At 40.0% G+C, this 24,688-nt stretch overlaps 2 long non-coding RNA genes across 4 annotated transcripts in view; one reads left to right on the top strand and one right to left on the bottom strand.

Moving 5' to 3' along the window:
- LOC139037706 (uncharacterized) overlaps positions 1–1,928 on the bottom strand; it is a 51,323-nt gene extending 49,395 nt beyond the window's left edge. For both annotated transcript variants that reach the window (XR_011490543.1, XR_011490542.1), the window contains exon 1: positions 1,800–1,928. This is a non-coding gene — a long non-coding RNA (uncharacterized lncRNA). The remainder of the gene's footprint in view (positions 1–1,799) is intronic.
- A 37-nt stretch (positions 1,929–1,965) lies between these two features.
- LOC110130657 (uncharacterized) lies at positions 1,966–3,299 on the top strand. Of its 2 annotated transcripts, none has more exons than XR_002311925.2 (3): positions 1,966–2,045; positions 2,849–2,963; positions 3,170–3,299. It is a non-coding gene; the product is annotated as an uncharacterized lncRNA (long non-coding RNA). The 2 variants fall into 2 exon arrangements; XR_002311924.2 differs by having other exon boundaries at positions 1,967–2,045; positions 2,836–2,963.
- Positions 3,300–24,688: the final 21,389 nt, after the last annotated feature.

Here is a 24,688-nt window from a genome sequence, read left to right as displayed (position 1 = left end):
AGGAGGAAAGAGGTTCATTTGTGTATAAATTAAAGTTGCATAAATATTTCAGCAAAAAATAAATGGAGCCAACCACAGTCTCTGTCTGAATTGTTCCTCTTTGGCAGATGTTAATAGAAGTGGCCTGTGTTATTGTGACTTGTCCAGCTGTGAACGTTGGGCTCTGGTACCCGGGAAAGGACCTAGAGTCCCAGCCCCTGAAATAACACATGCTCTCTTGAAATATACTCCAAGATAGAATGGGTTGAAGTTTTTCTTTAGTCCACTTATTCAAAATACTAGTGAAGATGGCCCCATATATTTTCTTGAAATTTTAAAAATTTCTAGAACTATCCCCCCATTAGAACAGAGTGAAACTTGGATTTAATTAAATTCAGATGGAGCGGTAGAGGCAGAGTAGGACAGAAATCAGCAACTCAATTTGCAGTTCGGGCCATTTATACAATGCCTGCTTCCTGCTCCTTGAACACTGAGGTCACTGTCTTTCCCTGCTGGCAAAACATGAGAGCATCAGGAAGGAGCAGGCAGAACTGGACCTCAGATAAGGAGGATAAACAATCATGATTTTTGGTTAAGCCCATGGGACCACATAGCAACTGAAGGAGCCCAAGGCAAAGCTTGATTCCTGGAGCCCAGTCTCTGGGATGGCTATAACAGGATCTGATTAGAACCAACGTAAAATCTAATGATGTGCAGTTTCCAGGCTCCTTGTACTTCCAGCTCAGGGCTGTGAATTTGGGATCTGGTACTTCCAGCTTAGGATGTGAAGACGAAAGAGGAAAGACCAGAAGAGCGTCACTCACATCTCTGTAACTCCATTCACATGGAATTCTATATAAACAAAGCCTCCTGAAGATGTGCTAGATGTGGGTGTGGGGGAGGGCCCCTTGGGAAATCGGACATCTTATGTCTTATAATTTTGTCTAGAAGAACTGGTCTGAACTAAATGTATTTTTTTCCCCATCTTCCTCTCAATTCAGTATAATCAATTCTTCTTAATTTCATGAACTCTGAATACTCAGCTTTCCCCCATACACTGGCTCTTCAGTAACTCAATCTTTACTTACAAAGAGTTCCTCCCTCAGAGCAAATGTATTTGAAATGTTTGTACTGGTTCATACTGAAGTGTATTTCTCTAGTTTTGTGACTGCTACTGAAATGCAGATGATAAGGCTATAGCAATTAGCTGTGGATTTGAGGAGGTGGTATTTTCAGTTGACATGAATTTTTCAACTCTTCCCATAGAGGAAATGGTTAGCAGTGAGAGTCTTTACATTTCCAATTTAAAATGAAGATATGTGCTTGGCACATAGTGAGAAATCAACAAATGCTACTGAATAAATATTACGGGCTTCCCCAGTGGTGACAGTGGTGAAGAATCCACCTGCAATGCAGGAGATGTGAGATCAATCCCTGGGTCCAGGAAGATCCCCTGGAGAGGGAAATGGCAACCTGCTCTAGTTTCCACGTCTGGGACATCCCATGGACAGAGGAGCCTGGCGGGCTACAGTCCATGGGGTCACAAAAGAGTGGGACACAACTTCGCAACTAAACAATACCAAAAGTTGTGGAGAAATGTTCATAGACTTCCAGAGGGAGCTAAATTTCCCTGAAATCATCCCTGGTTTTGTTTCAAGGGCTTTATCTGTGGAGAAATGCCAAATATCTTTCCATTTCTTCATTACATCACACATAGACACCTCTGGGATGCACCTTCAAAAACCTGAGCCTCAAGACCAAAGAAAGTGCCCAGAGATGGCAACAGAGACATCAGTGGTTTAACAGACGGAGGATCTTACGTGTCTGAAGCAGGTCCTGGGGCAACACCTCAATGTGTGGTAAATAGAAGGCAGCATAGAGCAGCAATTTTCTCTTCCAGGAGGAAGGGGAGTTTACCAGTTATAGGGACAATTGACCTCAGGGTTGGCTCATCAGTTGCCAGGGAAACCAGAACAGGAGCATGCCCCTCACAATCCCTTTGATAAGATCTCAGAGTGCAGAAGTTCTGATCCAAAGATTAGAGCAATCACTAGCTGGGACCACGGGTAAGTAAGTAGGAAGGTCAGTCTCATGAGAACGTGTAGGTGAGGTAGACAGTGGTCAAGGAGGGGATATACAAAGAGCAAGAGAACAGCCATCTTTGGTGCCTGGTCTCACACACACACACTCTTATGAATTGAAATGTCAGTTTCGAAAGACTCTGACATACTAATCAAAGAACTGTATTTGTACTTTCTGTAATGATCCCTATGGATGTGTGCTCAAATATTCTGGAATTTTTATGAATGACATAATTTTTTACTGAATGTAGACTTCATATCTGTAGTGAAAAGCGTTGGTCACATATCCAAATTCTACTGCCTTCTGATTCCTTCCTTTATGAGATTTTCATGTCTGATCATGGCACCCAGAACTTCTGGCACCATCTTGCTTCTAGTGAAAGGAGAAAAAAGCTGGACTCCCAACTTCCTACCATAGTGCTTGGGCTTTTAAGAAGATAAGAACATAAGACCCCTTATTGTAAAAGCCTGATGAGTCAGAAGTTCTGTTTCTGCAGTTGAAAGCATTCAGTAATTACAAAAACATCTTTGTAAGTGGCTGTGCACTTGTCCTCAGCAATATGTCTATTACAACAAACTTGTTTTATTAGAGAAATTCATTTTTCTTCCCAGAAATCTGTAATCTTCTTGAGGGTTGTTTAATTCTTTAATTCTCAGAATCAGGTGCTGTGAATGCTTATGAATGTTTTTATAAAATTCAATTTAGGGATAACTATCAATATTCTTTTTTTTCTATGTCTGAAATTATTTATAACAAGATGTCAATATTCTTAAGCCTTTCTTTTCAGCTATACTCTAGAAACTCTTTCTCCTTTGGACTCTGAAGTATACAGAAGTAAATAAGAGTTATGTCTGTCCGAGAACTTTCAATATGATAGAAAGAACAGATGTGTGCATAACAAGGTATAACCCATTGTGAAATGTGAAAACCACTGTGATATTTTCTACCAAACAAAATTGAGTTTATCCACAAGTGACAGTAAAATTGACCATAGTGGCTTACAACTTAGTGATTGGTATCTCACATAATAAAATGTCTAGAGATTGTAGGAATTAGTTGGGCAGTTAAAAGAAATAAATCCCTTGCAAGCTTTTGTTTTTTTCCACAGGGTTGCATGATGACTGCTGCATCTCCAGCCATCACATCCTAATCAAAGCAAAAAGAGCTAGAAGAGATGATGCCAATCATGTATCTCCTTTCATTCAAAAACAAAAGCTTGCCAATAAATGCCCCACAGAGACTCATACTTGTGTTTTATTGACCTGAATTGAGTTATGCAACCCTTCCCATCATCAAAGGAGGCCAAGTAAAAAGGGAATAGAGCTGTCTGTCCTGTTGAAATGCAGCAGGGGGCATCTGAATGCTGTGTGTACATATTTCCATGTCCCCACAGTATTTTAGCTGTATGAGATCTTAAGTCCTCCTGCTAGCAACCCTATGAGTTAAGTAGCCTTACTGTTCTATTTTACAGATGAAGGAAATGAGACTCAGAAGGGTCCTGAAACTTGCAGTTAGAAAGTGAAAAGTGAAAGTGTTACTCACTCAGTCACATCTGACTCTTTGCAACCATGAATTGGAGCCCTCCAGGCTCCTTTGTCCATGGAATTCTCCAGACAAGAATACTGAAGCAGGTTGCCATTTCCTTCTCTAGGGGATCTTTCTGACCCAGGGATCAACACTGGGTCTCCTGCATTGCAGGCAAATTCTTTATCACTGAGCCACCAAGGAAGCCCCAAAATGGCAGAGTAGAAGGATGTGCACCCATCTTCTCCTGTGAAAAAAACCAAAATCTCAACTAGCTGCTGAACAACCATTGACAGGAAAATGTTGGATCCCACCAAAAAAAAGGGAAGCCCCAGAAATTAGAAATCATCTAATTGAATAAATGTAATGTCAGCGGCCAGTAAGATCGATCAACTCTGACCAAGATAATCTTAATATTTCCCTCTGATTGACCATGACATAGGCTCTTCCTACATCATGGCCCTGGATATCTCTTTTTTTGTTGCATTTGCTCTAGAAAATTTGTAATTGGAAATTCTTTCTCTACTACTTTGAGATGTAAATCTTTTTAAAAGCCTCTTTTCATTTTTTTCATCCTTGGAATGTATTTTTCCTGGACCTAGGAGTCAGCTCTTTGAAAACTAATCAAAGAAGACAGAGCTCAGTCTCCATGGGAGGGAAGAAGCCCAACTTTAGTTGGAGCCTTGCTCCAAGCTGTGAAACTCCCTCCTATCATGAAGATATTTTAAAAGTCCACATTTCCCTGTGTAAAACCAATTAACACACCCAGGTGACCTAAGAGCCCCTTTCCTCTGCTCTTAAAAACTCTCCCACCCTTTGTTTTGATGAAGTTGAGCTCTGAATGAGTTCTGGTATCTTTTCTCTGTTACAGTAGCTTTGTATAAAGTCTCCTTTTCCTTTTAAGCTTTGTCTAGAACATTTTAAAAATTTTGACAGTCCAGAACCATGCACTCTGAGATGCTTTGGAATCAGGTCTTGAAAACTCAGATGTATGCATAGAGCAGGTAGGCAAGGTAAATGTGGTCAGATGTAAGACAGAAAAGGATGCTAGTGACTATGAGGTGCTGGAGACCCAAATTCTATTGCAGTAGCTTAAATAGTGACCTTCTGAAAAATAAGTCCAACTCCTAACACCTGGTCTCTGTGAAGCTTCTTTGAAAATAGGACTTTAGCAGGTAAAACTACATTAAAGCTCTCAGAATGAACTTATGGCTACCACAGGGGAAGGGTGGCAGGGAGGGATAGTTAGGGAGTTTGTGATTGACAGGCAAACATTGCTATATTTTAAATGGATAAACAGCAGGGACCTACTATACAGAACATGGAAATCTGCTCAGTGTTATGAGGCAGCCTGGATGGGAGGTGAGTATGGGGAAGAATGCCTGCCTGCTAAATCGCTTCAGTCGTGTCCGACTCTTTGCAACCCCATGGACTGTAGCCCACCAGGCTCCTCTGGCCATGGGTTTCTCCAGGCAAGAATACTGGAGGATTGCCATTTCCTCCTCCAGGGGGTCTTCCCGATCCAGGGATCAGATCCTCATCTCCTATTTCTCCTGCATTGGCAGGTGGATTCTTTACTACTAGCACCACTTGGGAAGTCCTTGGGGGAGAATATATACATGTATTTGAGTGGCTGTATTCCTTCCCTAGTCACCTGAAACTATCACAACATTGTTAATCAGCTATACCCCAATACAAAATAAAAAGTGTTAAAAATTAAAAAAATAAAAAATACGGATAACCAACAAGGACCTGCTGCATAGCACAGGGAACTCTGCTGATATTACGTACCAACCTAGTTGGGAAAAGAATTTGAGGAAGAATAGATACATATATAGGTATAACTGAATCCCTTTGTTGTACAACCAGAACTAATGCTACATTGTTCATCAGCTATATTCTAATATAAATTTAAACGTTTTCAAAAGGCTCTCAATATTTAGAGTGGACCCTAGATCCAACAAGTGGTCTCCTTACAACTGGAGGAGATCTGAGAGGTGGAGACACGGGAAAGAAGACTATGTGAAAACAGAGAAAGAGATCCGAGTGACGCAGACAGTCCGGGAAAGCCTTCCTGCCACTAGGAGCTAGAAGCCGCACTGGGATTCCCTCCTGGAACCTTTGCAGGGAGCTTGATCTTACAGGCGCCTTGACTTCAGAGTCTGGCCTCCAGAGCTGTGAGAGAATAAATTTCTACTGTTTTAAGCCATCAAGGTTTGGGGAATTTGTTGTGGCAGCCTCAGGAAGTGAAGACACCAGTCTAAGGTTGCTACTCTGATGAAATGGGATCCTCGATTTCGCAGATTTACCAGTGGAGTCACAGAAATCTGGAATTTGATGCCAAATACCTTTATTTTTAAATTTATATTAGTTTTATGATGTTCAGCAAAGTGATTCAGTTATATCTATATAAATACTATTTTTCTCTTTTTTTCCATTTATTTTTATTAGTTGGAGGCTAATTACTTTATAATATTGTAGTGGTTTTTGCCATACATTGACACGAATCAGCCATGGATTTACATGTGTTCCCCATCCTGAACCCCCCTCCCACCTCTCTCCCTATCCCATCCCTCTGGGTCTTTTCCATTATGGTTCATCCCAGGATATTTAATGTTGTTCCTTGTGTGTATACTAGGACCTTGCTGCTTATCCATCCTATATATATATATCAGTTTGCATCTGCTAACCCTAAACTCCCACTTCATCCCTGCCTCACCCACTTCCCTTGGCAACAATTCTCTTCTCTATGTCTGCGAGTTCATTTCTGTTTTGTAGATAAGTTCATTTTTGTCATATTTTAGATTCCACATATCAATGATATCATATAGTATTTCTATCTGACAACTTCACTCAGTAAGATAATCTCTGGTTGCATCCATGTTGCTACAAATGACATTATTTCATTCTTTTTTATGGCTGAATAGTATTTAATTCAGAGAAGGAAATGGCAACCCACTCCAGTATTCTTGCCTGGAGAATCTCAGGGACAGAGGAGCCTGATGGGCTGCTGTCTGTGGGGTCGCACAGAGTCGGACACGACTGAAGCGACTTAGCAGAAGCAGCAGCAGTATTTAATTGCATATGCATACCATGTCTTCTTTCTCCATTCATCTGTCAATGGACATTTAGGTTGCTTCCACGCCTTGGCTATTGTGAACAGCGCTGCTATGAACATAGGTGTGCTTGCATATTTTTTGCATAAATTTTTGCATAAATTCTAGGTTTGTCTGGATATATGGCCAGAAGTGGGACTGTTGAATCATACAGCAAGTCTGTTTTTAGATTTTTGAGGAAACTCTTTCCTCTTTTCCACAGTAGCTGCACCAGTTTACATTCCCACCAACAGCATAGATGGGTCCCCCTTCCTCCACACTCTCCAGCATTTGTTATCAGATATATTCATTTTTTTTCAATGTGGCAAGCAAGTCACTTTTTCTTGGCATCTTGCAGGTCAACACTGCATGAGGCCAGCAGATTAAAACAGGTCTCAGAGAGCAGATACACCCTCTGGATAGCAGATTAAAAGCTCTGTATTGGGGGATTGATTTTGGATTTGATCTACATGCAGTTGTTCCAGATGAATTCTCCTTACACTGTTGAGTTCCGCTTGATGGGGCTGGAAGTGGCTGGTTCTGAATATTTTTCACAATCCTCAGAACTCAAATCTGGAGGGGCCGTCTTTCCTACTTAAGACATTGACTCATGCCTGTTCCTGGAGGCTAAGAAGTATACACTCAGATAACTGACTATAAGGCATAGCCCACATATGATTCCCACCTATTAAAGATGGTTATCAGTCTAAAACATGAACTATTTCCACCCCCACTCATGGGGCGGCTTTGTCAAGTTTTAAACCTCAGCTTTGATTTATGAATTCAAGAAGGAAAAAATGATAGGAAAATATATTTATAACCTTTCCCCTTAACAGGAAGCCAGACTCCCTAGCTACTGTAAAGGCATGGTTCCCATTAACTTAATGAGAGTTTCGGTACAAAATTCAGTCCAGCATCCATGCTAGATGCTCACAAGCCTGGCTGAATTTTAATATTTCATGGGCTTTCTCAAAACCCTAAATAGACTCTCAGAAATGTGTTTTGCAATATAACAAAATGATCATCAAGTCTGACTTAAAGATGCATCTTTTTTTTTTCTATAGGCAGAAATGAAGCGTTGAGAATTCCTTTTAACTCTCTGTATTACTGATTATCCTCTGCCAGCTCAATTAAATGTTGTCATTTCTAGAGAAGAGAAATAACGTGCTTTCATTATGGAAAGACTGAGTCAAAAGAACAAATGTGTGTGTTGTGTGTGTGTGTGTGTGTGTGCCAGTTGTGTCTGCCTCTTTGCTACCCCATGGACTGCAGCCTGAAGATGGACAGAAAGATTCTTTTTAACAGAGAACTGCGAATCTCCACCCACAGGACCCATTCTCAGAAATCAGTGGGCTTTTATTGCATTTGAAGTGAGTCACAGGCATTTTCCTACACTGGAGTTTATTTTGTTGTTCTGTTTTCTAACAAATGGGTCATTAGGAGGTAGTTGTATGGAGGGTTTGCACTCCACAAGGGTGGATATCATGCTGCTTTAAAAACCGATGTTTGCTCATTATCTTTCACAGTGATGGTCGCATAGCTGGTGGTCAAATCCACATGTTGTTTCTACAAAGTAATCTGTATTTTGGGACTTCAGAATTCTCCAGTATATTGGTGTTGATAAGAGGTGATGAGAGGCACTGTAATGATCTTGAACTTAGAAGATAGGTGACTTGTGTCTTAGACCCTCCTCTGAGAAAAACCTACAGATCCAGGACTTCCCTGGTGGTCCTGTAGTTAAGAATCCACCTTCCAATGCCGGGTAAATGGGTTCAATTGCTGGTCAGGGCACAAAGATACCACATGCTACGCAGCAACTGAGCCTATGTCCCACAGCGACTGTTGCAAGATGCAACTGAAGATCCTGCCTGCCGCCGCTAAGACCTAACACAGCCAAAAACAAATATTTAAATAAAATCAACAGTATTTTTCTAAAAAGCTCTGCAAAACCTACATGAGCTGCATTTCTCATCTTTAAATAAAATTCTTGGAAATTTAAATAAAAATCAATGATGCTAAGACAGCAGATGTGCTTTGTCTGGAAAGCAAGGTGATTTCACTGTGGCACCAGTCCTGACAGGAAATAACATTAAGAGGAATCATTCCCCCATTGGCAAACCCCTTGAGCTTTCGTGTGATGTGGAGAAATAGTCTTTTGGGTGACAGCAATTTTTAACACTTTATCTCCTGTTTAAGAAATGGAGATTCATGTTCAGAATTTTGACAATATGACTCTATAGCTAGAATCTTATAAATTTATTCATCGTTATCATATTATTTTTATGGCAAAACATGGCTGTTTTTTCCACTTCAATAAGATGCCCCCTTTTAAATAAATGGATTTAACTAAAACAGTGTCAGCTTATAGATAAACACTAAGAAATAGAATAAGTAGACTTCAGGTGTGATGATATTTGTAAATGGTCCATACAACCCTGATATGCATTAAATTCTGCAGGCTGATCTTAAAATCAGATATTTCTAATATCACTCTTTCTTCCTCACTGAAAGTGTCCTGAGTTTGAGGGAGTGGAACAAGAATATCTAAATAAACTTACAGACAAACAGAAATCACCTGTAGTGATTTCTCTTGCAGGTAGACATTGTCAATTTTGACCAAAAAGATGGAAATGAATGTTGTGAAGTTGTTAGGTGAGACATCCAAAGAAAATTATAGTGAAGAGCTGACTCAACTCACAGTTGTTCTTTGGCTTTTCTCACTTTCTCCCTTTTCCTGTCTGGAATACTGCAGTGATGGCTGGTGTCCAGAAGCCATCTTGTGATAGTGAGGTAATCTTGAGACTACAAGCCAAAAGAGAAAGAGAAAAACAGGATGTGTGTGGATACTGGTAGCAGTAATATTCCACTGCACTAGCCCTACTACCTACCTTTGGACTCCATAATACGTGAGAGAAAAATAAACTGCTACATTGGGAGATATCTCTGTTATCTTCCACTGACCAGAATTCCTAATTGGCAAATCATCAGTGCCCCAAAAACTTTGTGCATTCCTTCACATAAAGCAGACCTAATCCTTATCCAATCACTTTACTCACAATCATTCACTACATCAACCTTCCACATCCTCATCTTTAATGAATAATAAAGAAATTTCTGTTTGTTCCACATTTCAATGATCAATATTTTTTACAACCAGGAAATCCTTGATAGTTCCCTTTGGTGAATCGAGCATCTAACCAAGGGGACGGATGGTTTTTATGAAAGGAACAGCTCCTCTATGAATGCTGCCCTGCCTCTGCACCTGAACCTAATGACAGCCTCCTCTCAGAGAGAAGCGTCTCTGCTTACTGCCCATTGATGAGGAATACATGTCAGAACATGATGTGTCTCTGAGCATCCAATAACAGTGTGAGACATTGTCTCTCGAAATGAGTGTGACTATAATAAAATTGAACCACACTGATCCTTAACTAAGTGGAAAACTTTTTTTTTTCTCTTGCAGATAAACCTTGTCAATTCTGACCAATAAGGTGGAAATGAATGTTGTGAAGTGGTTAGATGAGACATCCAAAGAAAACTATACTAAAGAGCTGACTCAGCTCACAGTTGTCCTTTGACTTTTCTCACTTTCTCCCTTTTCCTGTCTGGAATACTACAGGGATGACTAGATGCAATGTTATTTGTAGAAAACAATCTTGTGGTTACCAGGGGTGAAGCGGGGGGAGGGATGAACTGTGGGGCTGGTATTGACATATACACACTGCTATGTATCAAATAGATAACCAGTAAGGACCTATGGACAGCACAGGGAACCCTAGTCAATACTCTGTACTGGCCTATATGGGAAAAGAATCTAAAAAAGAGTGGGTCTATGTATATGAATAATTGATTCACTTTGCAGTACACTTGAAACTAACACAACATTGCAAATCAACTATAGTCCAATAGTTTTTTTTTTTTTAATGAAAATAATTTTTTGGTAATTCAATGCAATTTTATCAAAGTATTTAAAAATTTTTCTTCTTTATTGTTTCTGCATTTTCTTCCAACTTTAGTGAGACACAGAAGTTAAATGAACATCATCTCATATAGATACAAAATTAAAGAAATCAAAAAAATATTTTCCTTGTGATGAGAGCTCTTAGGATTTACTCTCTTGACAATTGTCATATATAACATACACCCTTGTTAATTACATTTATCAGGTTGTACATTACGTCCCTAGTATTATTTACCTTATATACATCTTATGTCTTGTACTTTTTGACTTCCTTCATCCAATAGCCTCTCCCCCTATCTCTGTCTATGGTAACCACAAAGCTGATCTTTTCTTCTGTGAGTATGTTTGTTTGTTATTGAAGCATACTTGATCAGTTTCTAAACAGTGATTTTGTGAATGGTATATTCCAGCTTATAACCTTGAGAAAACCCAAGATACTGCAGAAATTGAAAGATGACTCCTATCCAAACACATCTTAAATTCCTAGCACTGTTGAAGTGGTGGAGGTTAGTGGTGGTTGATGGGATTTTCAATGGCTTGTGATCAAAGTGAAAGTGAAGTCGCTCAGTCGTGCCCGACTCTTTCTGACCCCATGGACAGTAGCCTACCAGAGCTCCATACTATGTTGAGACAGGGCAAGAGTTGGGTTTTAAAGCCTGGATATGCTTATAAACACTGCTGGGTAATTTTCAGCCTCTCTAATGACTTTTGAGATGACACATCGATTCTATTTTTTTTAACAGATTTCATTAATGTATTAAAAAGAAAAGCTTTCACAAACAACCTTCAAAAAGCTTTTAGCTTAATCATATTCAGCTATTGAAAAACAGACATTTGAAACACTAATAACAATTATTTTCACAATATTAAAATGATTAAAAATATTAAGATTACCATATCCAGATATTATTTCTTCAACTGTGAGATAATTTTCAGAGATAAAAGTCAATTTAAAAAATAATAGTGTAATTCAACTTTCCTCCTCTTAAAAAAATTGCTTCTTTCATATTTTTCATTAGAGTGATTAAAATAAAATGAAAGATGTCACTCATTTCTCAGGCAAAATTTGACTTTGCCAGTCATCAGTGTTTTGTTCTGTCTTGCAAACGTCTATGTGTCTGGAATGAGAACATTTTTATGTAGAATATTTGGCTTTAATAAAGGATCCAATAGGACACAGGCTTGAAATGACTTCTATAGGTAGTAAACTAAAATGCCAACAGGTGTCAAGAAAAGCAATATGAGTGAGAATGGTGGGTGATTATAAGGCAATAGGAAATACAGTAAGTCCCCTACATAGGAAAGTTCAAGTTGAGAATTTTCAAAGATTTTCATTCACATGTCCAACCATATAAGTTAGTTCATGTGTCTAGCGTACATTGTCATATGTGTGCATCCTCTATAACTGATTGTGCTTTTGTGTACTTTCTTGTACAGTACTGTATGTGCATGCTTGCATGCTAAGTCACTACAGTCATGTCCAACTCTTTGCAACTCTATGGACTGCAGCCTGCCAGCCTCCTCTGTCCATGGGATTCTCCAGGCAAGAATACTGGAGTGGGTTGCCATGCCCTCCTCCAGGGGATCTTCCCAACTTAGGGATAGAACATGCGTCTCTTATATCTCCTGCATTGACAGGCAGGTTCTTTACCATTAGTGCCACCTGGGAAGCCTCACAGTACTATATAGAATACAGTATCTTTGTTTCAAGCCCAGGATGTCTAGAAGCAAGGGAAAAAGCAGCAGTGATGTAGCTGGTACCACTAAGATGCTCCAAGCGATCACAATGGAAATGAAAGTGAAAATAATTGAGAGAGTGAAGTAATAAGAAAAGGAAGAAGTAACTGATGAACGAAAGAGATTCTCAATACAGGAAATGGATTTGCTTTGTTTGAGGGGGCACTGTTGGTTTTTGAGGCTTTGGACCCAAACATAGAATGGTACTTGGAGGTTGCGGCAGCTGCACAGAAAGCAATCCGGTGCTACCGTGTAATCTCTGATGAGAAAAAAGGAGCTACTACCCAGGTATCACTGTATCATTTTTTCGAGAGGGTAGATAGAATTGAACCCAGCAGGGAACCAGAACCTGTGCCCTCAACGTCAGGCATGAGTGAAAGTGCAGTTCCCCTCCGTCTCCTGTTGCTGAGGATCCTTCAGCTCTACCATCTCCCACCTCGCCCTCCTCCCGTCAGTAACCCTCCTCGCCTGTTCCCTCGATGCCAGCCCCTGGATGCCAGCTGCACCACTGTACTTGTCAAGGTCCTGTACTGTAAGATGAAAAACATTTTCTCTATTTTTTGTGCCCGTTTTTTATGTACTATTTGTGTGAGAAGGACGGTAAGTCAATTACAATACAGTACAATATTGCCAATTGTGTTAGTTGGGTACCTTGGCTAACTTCATTGGGCTTAAAAGAACAAATTTGACTTACAAACATGCTCTCAGAATGGGACTCGCTCATGTGCAGAGGACTTACTGTAATGGAGACTGTGGTCAGCAGGGGAGCTCACTTCTTGCCTAAAATGGGGCAACTGGGGACTGACTCCAGATGCTTTGTGAAATCTTCAGTTTTCAGGAAAGTCTGACAAACTCATTGTATTTTGTTTTAAACACTGAACTCCACAAAAAAACGCTTCTGCAACCCACATCACAGCCCTCTGCCTGCATGAGACTGCGGACCTTGGTCCCTGAGGACGAGTGAATAATCAGAGATTCATAAAAAAGTGGGGAGGGAGCTCCAATGGGAGTGGACAATTGATCTCTTAAGAAAAAAAGATAAAGAGATGGAATCCCACCTTTCAATTTACCTTCCTTCTCAGAAGTCAATCAAATGGTTGAAATGAGGACCTGAATCTAATGAAAGGTGAGATATTATTTTATCTTTCTTTTAATTTTTATTCATTTTTATTTAAATATAGTTGATTGATACTGTTTTGGAAAGATGGACTTTTTCTGATACTTCGCATGGCATGTGGGCTTTTAATTCCCAGACCAGACTTAAAACCCCTGCCCCCTGCATTGGAAGGCAGACTCTTTACCACCAGGCCTCCAGGGAAATCCTGAGATGGGCTATTATTAGCTTCATACTTTAATTATTATCAGCGGGCATTGTAATCTACACTCAGTCATCACCCATATTTCTATACTAAGGATAATTCTCCTAATTTTTCTCCCTTCTTCCCATCAATAAATAGGAATCCAGAATAATGAAATTCAGTTCCTATGACCTGGCTCTCATAACCTATGCTATGCACACAAGTCTTAAATTATGTTGCATGCTATAAATTTTTAAAAATATATAGCACAGTCTTTACAAGTTGGGATGAGCCCAGCCATGAATGACAGAACTGTAGCTCACAGTGGCTCAATCATAACAAGATTTTGTCAACTAATCTAGGAAGAACTCCAGAGTAAGAATGACTTCAGAGCTAATTGTGTTGGGGACTTAATATATCCTCAAGAACACAAGTTCTAGACTCACAGACAGAAAGAACAAACTTATGACTGCTGGAGAGGAAGACAGGGGGAAGTGATAGTTAAGGAGTTTGGGATGGCCATGCACACACTGCTATATTTAAAATGGATAACCAATCACTCATTATCAGAGAAATGCAAATCAAAACCACAATGAGGTACCATTATACGCCAGTCAGGATGGCTGCTATCCAAAAGTCTACAAGCAATAAATGCTGGAGAGGGTGTGGAGAAAAGGGAACCCTCTTACACTGTTGGTGGGAATGCAAATTAGTACAGCCACTATGGAAAACAGTGTGGAGATTTCTTAAAAAGCTGGAAATAGAACTGCCATACGATCCAGCAATCCCACTTCTGGGCATACACACCGAGGAAACCAGATCTGAAAGAGACACGTGCACCCCAATGTTCATCGCAGCACTGTTTATAATAGCCAGGACATGGAAGCAACCCAGATGCCCATCAGCAGACGAATGGATGAGGAAGCTGTGGTACATATACACCATGGATTATTACTCAGCCATTAAAAAGAATTCATTTGAATCAGTTCTAATGAGATGGATGAAACTGGAGCCCATCATACAGAGTGAAGTAAGCCAGAAAGATAAAGACCATTACAGTATACTAACACATATATATGGACTTTAGAAAGATGGTAACGATAACCCTATATGCAAAACAGAAAAAGAGACTCAGATGTATAGAACAGACTTGTGGACTCTTGGAGAAGGCGAGGGTGGGATGTTTTGAGAGAACAGCATTGAAACATGTATATTATCTAGGGTGAAACAGATAACCAGCCCAGGTTGGGTACATGAGACAAGTGCTCGGGCCTGGTGCACTGGGAAGACCCAGAGGGATCGGGTGGAGAGGGAGGTGGGAGGGGGGACTGGGATGGGGAATACATGTAAATCCATGGCTAATTCATTTCAATGTATAACAAAAACTACTGTAATGATGTAAAGTAATTAGCCTCCAACTAATAAAAATAAATGGAAAAAAAAAATGGATAACCAGCAAGGACCTACTGTATAGCACAGGGAACTCTGCTCAATGTTATGTAGCAGCCTGGATGGGGGTGGAGTTTGGGGGAGAATAGATACATGTTTATGTATGGCTGAGTCCTTTTGCTGTCCATATGAAACTAGCACAACTTTGTTAATTGGCTATTTCCCAATATAAAATTAAAAGTTTTTAAAAACTCAAGTGTATATATTATGTACTAAAATGTGTGATACAGTTAGAGTAGTGAAGAGATATATATCCTTAATTGCAATACGTTAGAAAACAAAAAGGTGTTCCCATCTCTCTGGTCTCCATTCTTGGTGATACCTTGTCCTCAAGCTGGCTGCAGATGGCTTGAGTGGTTTCATGTTTCCACTCAGACATAACTTCACCATCCTCAGATTTTATAGGATTCCTGAAAGCATTTTTGTCAGAATCCCTGAAAACAAGTTAACAAATTGACAAATAGAAAATAGCATGTTAGCATTTTATGCATGTTAACAATCCACATTCTCCCCACCCCCTCAGCTCCTGGCAAGCACCATTCTATTCTCGGCTTCTATGAGTTTGACTATTTTCGATCCCTCATATAAGTGGAGTCCTGTCATGGTCGTCCTTCTGTTTCCAGTTTCTCATTTAGCATAATGTCTTCCAGGTTCATCCATATTGTCACATAGTGCAGAATTTCCTTCTTTTTTTAAGGCTGAATTGTTCATTGTATGTAGAAACCACATTTTCTTTACCCATCCATCCATCTATGGACATTCAGTGGTTTTCACTTTTTGGCCCTTACTAACTGCTGTGATGAACAAGGTGGTGCTAATATTGCTCCAAAATCCTAATTCAGTTATTCAGAATGACTAAGTTCTAGAGACACATTGTACCACATTGTGCCTGCGGATACTATACTATGTACTTAAAAAAATCTGTTCAGAGTGCAGATTTTATATTGTTTTACCACAATATAAAGAAAAAAAATACTGCTTTTAAAACTCTGTATTGAAATATTCCAGTTTAATCTGTTTTTCGGTTGTCACAAGGCAGTCCCTTTCTTTTTCTGTGATTCCATCACTTGTGTCTGAGAAACCCAACTACTTCAGGTCAGTCAGACAGTTGAACTTGGTCCAGTGTCTTCTAAGAGCTGTGAGGACAAGATAAAACTCGCCATAAACCATGCACATTTATTAAATATGGTCAAGTCCTAGGTGCTCTGATAAGATTGTTCAACCATCTCCTTAATCTCACTCACCCTACCAAATAGTTACTACTGTTAATTTATAGATGAGAAAATTGAGTATTAAGTATGTTTAGTGACCCCCCCCCCCAACATGGTAGATGGTGGGGACTAGGCAGGAAGAAGAAGGGCTTTTATGACACTCAAATCTGTGTTTTTAACACCCTTTTAAGAAGACAAAGGCATCTCATCCATAGCAAGACATGTCGCAGCATTATGCCAGGTTGTGAGTGACATTTTCAGAAAGATAAGCCTGAAAATTTTGTTCAGTGTTACTCTAAGGAATTTCTGGAAAAACTGAAAATTATAAGCTTGCTCCATTTCCTTTAATTCAGTGTTGGCTAGAAATTACAGTGAAAGCCAACAGCTAAACGTCCCAAGATTACTAAGAGACCCTGTAGACTCAGGTGCTTTGAGAGGGCAAGCTAGAGGCCGTAGTTGGCATCACATTATAGAGATAAGGAAAGTTACTCAATATTTATACACCAGTTACCATGAAATTGAAGCTGACACTTAACCTGGTGTGTTATCATCATAAAATTGAGATTCATTGAAATCATTTATACAGAAGAGCAAAGAGGTTTACTGGGTGTTACAAAGGTTTGCTCCAATAGTGGCAGGACCATGATTTATAACATTGAGATGATGAATACTTGTTGGGGGATGTGTTGTTTGTTAAGATGACTGTCGTAGAAAAATATGTTTGGTCATTTGTGTGGCAAACTATACTCCATAGGAAATTGATTTCACCTCCCACTTTGTCATAAAAAAACTTACAGCCTGTTGGCCTCGCTGAGTTTATTCTGTAACTCCAATGCGGTCAGAGTGACCTGAGTTCACACGACAGTCAAGAAGCAGCATGACTCATTGTCGGGACTTCTGCCCTACAGCCCATGGGTAAATCCCCTGCAATTCCAATACACTCATGTCGAAAAAGCAATGCAAATGTGTGTCTTCCCCCACTGTTCTCTTTATACAGACAAGAAAACCCAATCTTGTACCTGCACATTCTCATCAGAGGCTTGCTTCCCTGCCATGGGCTTGCAGTCACATGGATACAAAAATAAAAGGGAGAAAACTTCCAAACTTGAATCATGTCGCGGAGCAGTGTGAGCAAGAGTATAACCACTTTGGTGAACCCTTGTGCACAAAGCCTTGTCTTGGGAATGATAAAGTCAGTCTATAGATGCAAGTGATTGCAAATGACTTTTAAAATTTGTTTTTGTGTAGTTTATTTATAGTGTTGTGTTAATTTGTGCTGTACCAAGTGACTCGATTATACGTGTGTGTGTGTGTGTGTGTGTGTGTGTGTGTGTGTGTAGAAATTATAGTGAATATGGGGCTTCCCAGGGAGCACTAGCAGTAAAGAATCCACCTGCAAGGCAAGAGACCCAAGAGACCAAGGTTTGATCCCTGGGTCAGGAAGATCCCCTTGGAGGAGGAAATGGCAGCCCACTCCAGTATTCTTGCCTGGGAAATTGCTGGACAGAGGAGCCTGGCTGGCTACAGTCCATGAGGTTGCAAAGAGTCAGACACAACTTAGCAACTAAACAACAGATAAACCACTTGCTTCCACAAGGCATTTTGTTCACTTAAACAATCTTTTCGTAACACGCACTGCCCTCTACCTGGGGACCTTCCCAGCTGTCTCTTCCTCAGAGTTTCCCAGAAGAGTGGAGCCAGATCCATGTTGAAGAACATTACCTCTTACTGAGTGTAGATTTAAAAAAAAGAAATCTCACAAAAGAGTTCCCTAGAAGCCATCTTCTTTCACCCACACTATTTCTAGGAGGCCGAGGGTTTCATTATTTTTTTCAATAAAAATCTGAAAGTTTAAAGAACTGTTTAAAAGGAACTGTGGACACTTTCTGTCCTGAGGTTGTTTCTGCATTTATAGCACTCTAACCCCCTTTTCTCTATCCTAGAGGGACAATGATATTTTCCAGACAGTGATGGATAATATGTAAAGAAAATTCTTGAAAACTATGTGAAAAGCAGGTGGCACATTATGCTGTTGTCAAAGATTCAATTCATGGGGTGAACCCTGGTGCAAAACTCATTTTAATGAAATTCTTTTTGAAAATCATAACCGGAAAAGACGTGACCAGCATTGCTGTTGAACAACCATCCATGAGGGTACTAAAACCATAATTACATTTGAAAAACTAAAATTTAAAAAATGCTTTGTGTGAATAAAATAAAAATGATTAGGATTTAGATGGACAAGGACAGCTGAATTTAAAATGCTCATCTTTTATTAATCAATACATTTTGCATAAGAAGTTTATTTTACAAGCTTGAGCCAACATAACTCAATTATTTTACATAATCATGGGAACAATCGGGCTGTGACAATTTAATGCCATTCTGAAAAACCGTAATTTTGCAAGGGCTTAGAGGAGTCAAGTTCACAGAGTTGTTTTCTTAACATCTTCAAGACAGGCTATCTCTGAGACCAGTTTTTGTTGATGAGTGATTCACGTGGCACTGAAGTTTACTACCTGCCACTTAAGAATCCCACTCAATCCAACTTCCATCAGGATGTTTCAAGAGTTAAGAGAACAAAGGGAAGACTTCCCTATTGCTACAGTGGATAAGAATCTGCCGGCCAAGGCAGGAGACAGGAGTTTGATTCTTGGTCCAGGAAGATTCCACACTCCACGGAGCAACTAAGCCCATGTGCCACGACTACTGGGCCCACATGCTGCAGCTACTGAAGCCTGTGCTTCACCACAAGGGAAGTCATCACTTGGTTGCACTGCAACCAAGAACAGTCCCAGACCACCGCAATTGGAGAAAGCCCAGACAGCAACAAAGGCCCAGCATAGCTAAAAATAAATAAATAAATAATGAAAAAAAATAGTGGTTGACTCTGAACGGTAGAAGTAAAAAAAGAGAAAGAATGACGGACCATAGCAATGGACAAAGCCAGAGTTTACCTGGGGATATGTTCCTCCACCAGGAACCTCACCCAGGCTAAGTCGCATAGTTCAAAAGTTTTTCTTACTTGAGTTCCTAAAGACTAGAAGATCATAACTGCATATTTTACAGTCTTTGAATTTTCTTCATTACTGTTAACTTCTACGTATGGGTGTGTGCTAGGTTGCTTCAGTCACGTCTGACTCCTGAGACCCTATAGACTGTAGCCCTCCAGTCTCCTCAGTCCATGGAATTCTCCAGGCAAGAACGCTGGAGAGGGTTGTCACGCTCTCCTCCAGGGGATCTTCCTGACCTAGGAATTGAAACCACATCTCCTAAGTCTCCTGCATTGGCAGGTGGATTCTTTACCACGAGCGTCACCTGGGAAGCCCTTTGACCTCCGTGGTGAATGTGATTCCACAGACACAAACCAAATAATAATAATAACAATAAAGCAAACAACACAAGGTTGATGTGTGGTGCAAAGAGACCACAGAGAACCATCTCTGTTTCAACTAAAAGTTGATGAACCAGGACTCAATCTATGCTTATCAGACTCTAAAATTCACTGATTTTATTAACATACCACTCTCTTTTTATACATAGGAAGTGGAGTCCTTGTATTAAAAATAAGAAAGGTTTCTTAAAAATGTAAATTTTAAGAGTTCCTTTATTGAGAATTAAGCCAAAAGTTGTCATTTGTTCTTCTGTAAGTGAGGACAAAATATTATCAGGTATTGTGTTTAACAGGAAAAACACCAATTCCTATTCAAGTAGCATAAATACGTGAAGGGATTCTGTTTTCACACAGAAATAGGCAGTTTAGGGCTGTTGTGATGGCTTATGGTGGTTACAAAAACTCCCGTCTCCTGCTCTTGAAAGGTTGTTGCTGAGCTGTGAAAGGCATCGGGATTCTTGGCCTCCGGAGGAGAGGAATTCAATCTGGGGCCAGAGACGAGGCTTGATTGCCCAGAGCTTTTGTGTAATAAAGCTTTATTAAAGTATAAAAGAGACAGAGAAGGCTTCTGACACAGACATCAGAAGGGAGCAGAAACTGTGCTCCCTGCTAGCCTTTAGCAGGGTGTTATATACCTATCAGCAAGCTGTTAATTAGTGAAAGGAGATGTCTCAAAACTCAGAGTAGCACCAGGCCCCTCACCCACAATAAGCATTTTGAGATAACACTGGCACCAGGTGAGTCTTTCAGGCCATAAAATGATAGACATGAATCTTGAAGAAAGGCAGGTTTCCAAGTAAATATATAGTCTCATAAACATAAGTAAGGAGAACAATGTATGAGTAAAACATACAGGTTTGTTGAGCCCTTATCTGTTCTGAGTCTTAAGTGCAACTGACTTGAAGAAAGACAGAGTATAGGGTAAATACATAGTTCATTAACATCCAGTTCAGTTCAGTTGCTCAATCATGTCTGACTCTTTGCGACCCCATGGACTGCAGCATGCCAGGCTTCCCTGTCCATCACTAACTCCTGGAGCCTACTCAAACTCATGTTCATTGAGTTGGTGATACCATCTAACCATCTCATCCTCTGGTCATACCCTTCTCCTACCACCTTCAATCTTTCCCAGCATCCGGGTCTTTTCCAATAAGTCAGTTCTTTGCATCAAGTGGCCAAAGTATTGGAGTTTCAGCTTCAGCATCAGTCCTTCCAATGAATATTCAGGGTTGATATCCTTTAGGATGGACTGGTTGGATGTCCTTGCAGGCCAAGGGACTCTCAGGAGTCTTCTCCAACAACACAGTGCAAAAGCATCAATTCTTTGGCACTCAGCTTTCTTTATAGTCCAACTCTCACATCCATACATGACTACTGGAAAAACCATAGCTTTGACTAGATGGACCTTTGTTTGTAAAGCAATGTCTCCGGTTTTTAATATGCTGTCTAGGTTGGTTACAGCTTTTCATCCAAGGAGCAAGCATTTTTTAATTTCATGGCTGCAGTCACCATCTGCAGTGATTTTGGAGCCCAAGAAGATAAACTCTCTCACTGTTTCCATTGTTTCCCCATCTAATTGCCATGAAGTGATGGGACCAGATCCCATGATCTTAGTTTCTTGAATGTTGAGTTTTAAGCCAACTTTTTCACTCTCTTCTTTCACTTTCATCAAGAGGCTCTTTAGTTCTTCTTCATTTTCTGTCGTAAGGGTGGTGTCATCTGCATATCTGAGGTTGTTGATATTTCTCCCAGAAATCTTGATTCCAGCTTGTGTTTCATCCAGTCCAGCATTTCTCATGACGTACTGTGCATATAAATTAAATAAGCAGGGTGACAAATACAGCCTTGACTTACTCCTTTCCCAATTTGGAACCAATCTGTTGTTCCATGTCCAGTTCTAACTGTTGCTTCTTGACCTGCATACAGATTTCTCAGGAGGCAGATCAGGTGGTCTGGTATTTCCATCTCTTTCAGAATTTTCCATAGTTTGTTGTGATCCACACAGTCAAAGGCTTTGGCATAGTCAATAAAACAAAAGTAGATGTTTTTCTGGAACTCTCTTATTTTTTTGATGATCCAGTGGATGTTGGCAATTTCATCTCTGGTTCCTATGCCTTTTCTAAATACAGCTTGAACATCTGGAAGTTCAAGGTTCACATACTGTTGAAGCCTGGCTTGGAGAATTTTGAGCATTACTTTGCTAGCGTGTGAGATGAGTGAAATTGTGCGGTAGTTTGAACATTCTTTGGCATTGCCTTTCTTTGGGATTGGAATGAAAACTGACCTTTTCCAGTCCTGTGGTGACTGCTGAGTTTTCCAGATTTGCTGACATATTGAGTGCAGCACTTTCACAGCATAATCTTTTAGGATTTGAAAAAGCTCAACTGGAATTCCATCACCTCTACTAACCTTGTTCATAGTGATGCTTCCTAAGGCCCACTTGACTTCACATTCCAGGATGTCTGGCTCTAGGTGAGTGATCACACCATCGTGATTATCCGGGTCATGAAGGTCTTTTTTGTATAGTTCCGTGTATTCTTGCCACCTCTTCTTAATAGCTTCTGCTTCTGTTAGGTCTGTACCATTTCTATCCTTTATTGAGCCCATCTTTGCATAAAATGTTCCATTGGTATCTCTAATTTTCTTGAAGAGATCTCTAGTATTGCCCATTCTGTTGTTTTCTTCTATTTCTTTGAACTGACCGCTGAGGAAGGCTTTCTTATCTCTCCTTGCTATTCTTTGGAACTGTGTTCAAATGGGTATATCTTTCCTTTTCTCCTTTGCCTTTAGCTTCTCCTCTTTTCTCAGCTTTTGTAAGGCCTTGTCAGACAACCATTTTGCCTTTTTGCATTTCTTTTTCTCAGGGATGGTCTTGATGACTGCCTCCTATACAATGTCACAAACCTCCATCCATAGTTCTTCAGGCACTCTGTCTATCAGATCTAATCCCTTGAATCTATTTTTCATTTCCACTGTATAATCATAAGGGATTTGATAAATCAAATCATACCTGAATGGTCTAGTGGTTTCCCCTACTTTCTTCAATTTAAGTCTGAATTTGGCAATAAGGAGTTCATGATCTGAGCCACAGTCAGCTCCTGGTCTTGTTTTTGCTGACTGTATAGAGCTTCTTCATCTTTAGCTGCAAAGAATATAATCAATCTGATTTCATTATTGACCATCTGGTGATGTCCATGTGTAGACAGAGCTTAAGAAAAACATTTCCATAAGAAAAACACACTGGTTAGCTCAATGTTTGGGAAAAGTTAAGTTCAGGTGGAGCAAGATGTCATCATGGCTACCCAGAATTTTAAGAGAAACCTCCTTTTAACTTTGTATAGAGAAGGGAGAAAAAAAAAATCTGACACTTGTAGTTTGTTTCCTCCTGCCTCTTAAGAGAGAGATAAAAAACACCTTACACTTGCAGCCTATTTGCTCCATTTGCAGACCCCTGGCCTTCCTGCCTGTTAGCCTCTCACTCTCACCCAACATCACTATGTGATATTCATCTTCATGTTACAGGATGGCTGCTTTATTTCCATACATCACACCTAAATTGCAAGAAAGGAAAATGAAGGACTATCAACATCTCCTGCTCTAAATGTTTTGCTTTGTTTGGAGGAGAGGAGATGTCTGTTCTAAGGATTTCCACTTTACTGTCATTGGCCTAAAATGGACCCTGTGGCAATTCAGAGTTGCAAAGGAACTTGGAAAATATATATGTATAATTATAATAGTAAGATCTCTGCCCACCTGTGCCATGATGCTTCGACTTGCTTTGGACCCAGATGCCCAGGGACCATCCACACAAGCCGGGCGGGGGGAGGAGGTGGGGGGGGGTTGGGAGAAAGCAATACATATACCTCCATCTTATAAACCTCTAAAATCTTGCTGTGACTGCAAGAAGCTGATTTGCAAACTAAGTTCCATTCTCTGACCATCGAACAAAGCATGTTTGTCTCAGCATCGATTTTGTTATTGGCTGCGCAAATCCAAAGGAAAAAAAAAAGAATCTTCACTGCCAGAGGCAGGGATCTTTGACTGGAATAAGGTCCAAATAAGGGGTCTATAAGACCAATTCCTTAACAGTCTTAGGAGAAAAATATACTGAAAGAGATTAACAATGATTAGATTTTGCAAGAGAAAAAGACTATTGAACTTTAATGCACAACAGTAGAAAATCTTTAGGGGACTTCTCTGGTGGTCCAGGGCTAACATTGCATGCTCTCAATGCAGGGGGCCCAGGTTCAATCCCTGGCCAGAGAACTAGAGCCCATACACCACAACTAAGAGTTCACAGAGAACCCAGTGTACTAAGAACCCAGCAACTAAGACTCAGAGCAGCCAAATAGATAAACAAGTAATAAATATAATAAAAATAAAAAGAAATTATTCAAGATGAAACACAGAGGGAAAAAGAATCCCCCAAAACAGAGGATGAGAGCATCCATGAATGCTGGGACGACGCCAAGCAGCTTAATGTGAAGACAGAGAGGTAAGGAGAGAAAAAAGATATTTGTAGAAATAATATCTCCCAAAACATCTAAACATAATGAAAACTATAAACTCACAAATCCAAGAGCTCAACTGACCTTTATGTGACTATATTTCATCTTTATCCAACACAGTGGGAAACTTCACAGGTAATCGATCAGTGCTGGTTGAGGGGAATTAAATTGTTTCAAATGATAAATACACAGTAATCTTGGTTGAGAGTGGTTCATTTTGGATTAAACACCTTTTTGTGTTTTAATCTTCTCTTCTTGAGAGAATTTGTTGCAAGTTCTAGGATCAAGTATGACGATAAGCAGCCGCTCAGAATAGAAAATTTTCAAGGTAAAGAGAAAAATCACTGCTGATTCTGATGGGAAAGTCTTTGAAGAGGCATTTTGGGTTTTAGAGGAGAGGGGGTGTAGACATTGAATAAGCATTACAATGATGCTATCAGCAGTTTACAT

The sequence above is a fragment of the Odocoileus virginianus genome, chromosome 12, assembly GCF_023699985.2.
Source record: "Odocoileus virginianus isolate 20LAN1187 ecotype Illinois chromosome 12, Ovbor_1.2, whole genome shotgun sequence".
NCBI lineage: Eukaryota > Metazoa > Chordata > Mammalia > Artiodactyla > Cervidae > Odocoileus > Odocoileus virginianus.
Note: the sequence above shows the minus strand (reverse complement) of the source record. Positions and strands in the feature narration are given on the sequence as shown.